Here is a 6039-nt window from a genome sequence, read left to right as displayed (position 1 = left end):
TGATACCGATCCGGCTCGAGCGGTCCGCGACCTATTTTTCGACTTTGTCGGTCGCGCCAATGATAATTCTGCGACCGAAATTCCATTTCAGTCTGGACAGGATTATAAGTAGCTAACAAATTCTGGAAATCTCGTTTCTCGATTGAGCACATTCGGTTCAAAACGCGATTTTTTTGTTGGTTGAAATTATTATCGGTTGAAAAATGTTCTCTTTTAAAATCAATCGACAATTTCTCCCGTTCGAACCCAATTGAATTTTTTCCTCTGCTAAATACAGTGGATTTGTGTTGATGGGTTGATTTTTCCGGTCAATTTTTTCAGTCAAATATTCCTCAGTCGATTGTTTTATCTGCGTCGATCTCAGTCGAAACGTTTTCTCCAGTCGTTTTTTTTTCACAATTTCCGTTAAATATCCTTTGGTTGCGCCGGTCGCGGTTAGCTTTTCTTCGCTTGCGCCGGTCGCGGACACACTACCTTGGTCTGCAAAGTCTGGAAAAACCGCGCGGTGGTCAGACAAAATCCAATTCTTCTCGCAGCAGTCTGGAAATACCAAAACATTGTCGCTACCGTCTGATCATAAAAGCACAACCTTGACCGGGGAAAGTCGTAGATATGTACCTGTTTTGTTACCTATTTTTAAGATCGTATATTTGTTAAAATATACCAAAGTGGGGGAAGTAATTATAGATATCCAACTCTGTAATAATAGCTTCGATGGATGACAGGAATTTAGACGGAAAGCAAATTAGAAGGCTCTGATAAACCGGAACTTTGGACGTTAAATTTTATGCAAAACTAACATTCTGGACAAAAAGCGAAAGGATACCAAAAACTAATGTTTAGAAACAAAGCTTCAAACAAAGCTTCTAGAGTAGTGCAAATCCCATTCCATATCAAAAATATGATTCTAAATGATTTATAAAAACAATCGTACGACTATTATAAACCTTTTTGAAATGCAAAAATTACAAAATTGCCTCGTGTGAAACGTCCATTTGCATTTTCAAAAGCTCGAACGAAAACAAATTGAAGTCATTAGAGCAAATTCAGACAGAATAACAATACAATCACGTCTAATTTTCGATAACTGTTAGTTTAAGTTCTTTTTTTTTTCTGGTCACGTCCAATTTATTTGTCGTCTAGTTTTTTTCTAAGCTTCTAGAGGAGTGCGGTATGGTATGTACCCTTCCGAACTTATCTCAAAATTTCACGTCTGATCACACAATTCTCAGACACTAGCTGTTTTCCAGCTCTGTGCATATCTGTTTCACAAGTGATTACTTCTGCCGTTTGCATACTATACCTGGGTCAGACTTGATTATACCTGATCAGAAATGACTATACCTGGTCAGACATGACTATACTTCGTCAGACATGACTATACCTGGTCAGACTTGACTATACTTGGTCAGACATGACTATACCTGGTCAGAAAATGACTAACCTGGCCAGACATGACTAAACATGGTCAGACGTACCTCGTGTTTCAAAAATCAATTGGACAGCATCTCAACTTTGATTTAAACATCGGATACATCGGACAATCGGATACCACACTGATTGAAAATAATCAGAAATTGATTTCTCTTCTAAATTAACTGCAAACGCTTAGTGCCCTCTAAGATAATTTCACAACATAAAAGACCCTGAAATTGAAACATAATTTAATATTGGTTTTGTCTTGTGAACTTAATGACTTTACCAGCTGGTTCGAATAGTTTGCTTCAGTCTTTTATCTGTTGCAAAACTAGTTTTTTTAACAGTTATTTAATTATTAGTTAATTTAGCACTATTTTTGCATAGAGGGGAGGAAGCGTCAGCACCTCTACCGTTCCCCTTAAATCTGCCCCTCCCCTTCCGCCTTATAGATACTTAATTCAGAATTATGATACTTGGTTGTTGCAGTAAATCATCCCAATGTTAGGTTCGAACTTCTCAATTTCTAAATAATCATACCACATCAACATCAGATTTTTACTTTGGCAACTATCAGCTTCAACATAAAAAATCAGGCAAAGATTGCTGAGGTTTGAAACAAACAACCAATACTGATATAGAGCTTCATTTTGTTTCAGTTTTTTGATTATTATTCGTCTATAATTGATCAGTCAGTTGATAATAATTTAAGTTTTTGCCTACGGTGTTTTCAAAAAGCATTTTTGATCTATGTATGATTATGTTTTGTCAGGTATAACCAGATCTGGTTCAGGTAATATCATGTAATATCAGGTCTAATCCTGTCTGGTCGAGGTATGATCATGAGGTATTATCAGGTATGATCATCTCTGCTCAAGGTATGATCATGTATTTTCAGGCATGATCAGTTCTGGTCCAGGTATGATCATGTAACATCAGGTATGATCAAGACTGGTCCAGGTATGATCAATTAAAGTCAGGTATGATCATGTCTGCTTCAAGTCTGGCCCAGGTATGATCAAACCTGTCTCAGGTGTACTTGAGATCTGATCATATCTGACTCAAGATCTGATTTTTTCCATAGGTATCATGTCTGATACATGTCTGGTTGAAACGTGTACAAGGAAAAAACAGATGCCACAGAACTGATACAGATATGAGATTTGTATGAAGTTTTGATGTCCAAATTTGAATGTAACTACAAAATTCAGCACGGGTATTTAGACAACCGCGTACTCATACTCGCCAGTAAGCAGACAGAAAATATATTGACCAAAATGAGAAAACAAACTTAAAAATTAAATAATTATAATTTATTAACTTCTTCCTTGTCTCGATTCTGATTGGTTAATAAAGCATTTGTCTGCTTAAGGAATCCGCCGAAGTGTATGAATCCGCAGTTGTCTAACAACTGCTACGTAGCCCTTCTATAAGAGTGACAACTCTATCCTTTGCTCAGGTTATTTGCTGATCGTTTATCTAATCTCGTCCCAACAAATGAGCACTTCAAAAAACCGCAGAATGAATACAGGGAGAGAATGGTTGGAAAAGCGTTTGTATATTGATTGGAAAAGAAAAAATGCAAAAAGCTAGCCTTAATTGGCGTTTTGCCCACCGGTTGAAACTTTTACTCGCAATGTCCGATTGTTGCACAATTTGTATGCAGACTTATTGGATGTTCTAAATATATTTGTAAGAGTCCAATCAGTCTGGAAGCCAAAATGTATACCGATTAAGCAAAAAGTGTGAGCGCCGTTTTTCAAATCAGAATTTTTTGTCTGGGTTGGATTGAACAAAAACCTGGAAAAATCTGAGTAATTTTCGTCAACTATTTTTTTAGTTGATATTTTTATGTTATAACAAAAATGCAGTAAATCTGATACAGTTTTTCAATAAACAGAAAACTGTTTTTTTATCACAAAAATTTTCAAAATACTTAGAAAATCACAACAATGCTTAGTTTGCCGGAAAATTTGTTTCTTCAAAAACTTGAACCTAATCTATATGGACTCGAAACTGATGTTGTAAAGAAAAAATTAAATGCGCTGATAAGACTAGTAGAATTCTCATTGAAAAAAATATCAGTCAAAAGTGGACGTACATAAATAGTCAAGTTTCAAATCAGACAAACAATTGACTCTGCAAAGTCAGGTTGAACTTTACTAATAAACTATGACAACAGCCACCAAAACAAATTTTTTGATTTTTTCTGAACCTCGCCGTTTAACATCTTGTTTTTATTTAATTTGACTATTCATCTATTTTTTTCCAACAGAGATCCTGTCTGAAAAGCTGTCTCAAAGCGTTTAATTTTTTTTCGTTTAAAAACAAACTAGCTTGTGAAGTGAAAAAAAGTTTTGAGAAAAACGAGCTAGTTGCATCAAAAAACTTCATTTTCATTTCCTATTTTTTACGGAAAATTTTTTTCATGACTTTTTTTTTGTATATCTTCTGTAAACAGGATCTCATTGCGATCATATGTTTTAGATATTAATTGGTTTAGTTTTTACACAAAAAAAGTTCGTTGCATGATCAAATTGAAACTAGTACTGACATTCTTAACGTTTTTTTTTGGTTTGGAAGATACTTTATAGACACTCGATGTCAATTTTTGGTTGAATGGTATGATATAAATTCTTGAAGTCATTTTTCATGTACACAACTTTAAAGTAGTTTTGAAGTTCTTTTTTTGTATTAATCAAAAAAGCAATCGATTCTGCAGATACACTAGAATGTAAATCAAGCTGTTAATTTTTATACAAAATATTTTTATAATTTCTCTCTCTCTCTCCCTCTCTCTCTCTCTCTCTCTCTCTCTCTCCTTTTCTCTGAATTGAGCTAAGTCCCAAGATTTCCAGAAAAATGAAACAAGTCGAACAGTGTCCGGACGGAAAGGCCAAAAAAGTCAAACAGAGACTTCAAGCTGGATTTTGATCATTTGGTGAACAGTTTTGGCTATTTTCCAGAAAAGTGAAAAATATTGTATAGTTTATAGCAAGTAATCAATTGAATTTTTATTACTACAAACGTAAATAAGTTTTACTTTTTCTAATAAATAAAAAATTAATTTTTTTTCCAAGACTTTCACCGTAAAAGGTGCATGTAGTGGAAAAGAAGAAGGGTTCATATTATATTCATTCGGCTTTCTACAAAAGAAATTTATGGTAAACAACAATTGATGGTGAAATCAATAGTTAAGAACAAAAAAAACAAGAAACTAATTTTTAAAACTAATTGAAACACATTTATAAAAAACTTTGACTTAAAACGTTTCGCTGGTGTTTTTATCTGATTTTGGGTGGATAAAAACACACCCAATTCATTTTTTATCAAATTTGGTTGGTTCAATTTTTTCTCTGACATAACATGTTAATGAAATCAATTTTTTGATCATTCCATCAAATTTAAAAATTCAAAAATTATGAAAAATTTTTCATTGCAACTGGCTTGCCATTTGATTTTTATGAAATTTGAAAAACAAAAATAATATATAAAACTAGTTCCATTTTGCGAAAACAAGTCATATATTTTGAACTTTTGCTAATATAGTAACGCCATATTCACACCATTTCCAGCTTTATTACAATTTTTTGGAACATGTTTGTTGACAGGTGCCCATAAATGTAGAAAGGTCCTATTGATTTGAATTTGAATCAATTCTTCAACTGGTTTTTTTTTGACAAAATCTGAACAAAATTTGATCTCTTTATTGGAAAACCAACTGCTGCAGGCTTTTTTGAGCTTTGATTGAAGAATTAATGGTAAATCTACTTCTGAAACAAATTGGTAATCAAGATTTTACATTTTTTTCAAATCATATTGAGATTTATAAAGTGCAATTGCAGCTTTTTGGGTGAAACCCAGTATATTATCCGTAGCCAAATTTGAAAAATTTCAAAAGACTCAAAGCTATTTGTTCTTTAAATGTTTAAATAGTCTTTAATATATATATATATATATATATATATATATATATATATATATATATATATATATATATATATATATATGTCCCTATAAACATCACACACAAAACACTGATTTTATGCGCAAAAACGTGTTCAATTGATTTGATTTTCATAGCTAACATTGCAATTGTTGTCATTGGATTTTCGAGTTGCCTTAAAAACCGAAAACTTGTAGCAGAAACTGAGTACTAGGATGATATTTTGACTAATTTCGACAATTTCCCGGTTTCTGTGCTAATTCGAGAACCGCCATGAACCAAGAAGATCAAGACATATATTTTTTTGTTTTTTATTAGCCTGATTTCAAATTTATCTAAGATCTCAGGTTGACCAAAATGTTCAACAAGACTGCTCGTATCAGGGCAAAGCCCTGAATGTTCCGACTGCCTTTTAAGGTCTATTGAGCAGTAATAACATGAACAAAAATAAAATCATCCCCCACACGCCATATAAAGTACAAAGTGATAAGTTTGCTCGTAGTAACATACAAATTACGGCAAATAATCTTCCTTCAACCAACTTGGAATGATTTCTAAGACGGGTGAAAATTCCGCTGACGCGTTAATAGCAAGAAATATATTGCGCGTTAATTGTCCCAAATTGGCCAAAATGGCAATATTTAAACCTCCATAATTTTAGGAAAAATAATCACAGG

The 6039-nt window shown here is 33.2% G+C and overlaps 1 protein-coding gene across 2 annotated transcripts in view; it reads right to left on the bottom strand.

Moving 5' to 3' along the window:
- Window positions 1–6039, bottom strand: part of LOC134851311 (uncharacterized) — a 247743-nt gene that overhangs the window by 90664 nt on the left and 151040 nt on the right. The window lies entirely within an intron of this gene.

Source organism: Symsagittifera roscoffensis, chromosome 7 (genome assembly GCF_963678635.1).
Source record: "Symsagittifera roscoffensis chromosome 7, txSymRosc1.1, whole genome shotgun sequence".
NCBI classification, from domain to species: domain Eukaryota; kingdom Metazoa; phylum Xenacoelomorpha; order Acoela; family Convolutidae; genus Symsagittifera; species Symsagittifera roscoffensis.
Note: the sequence above shows the minus strand (reverse complement) of the source record. Positions and strands in the feature narration are given on the sequence as shown.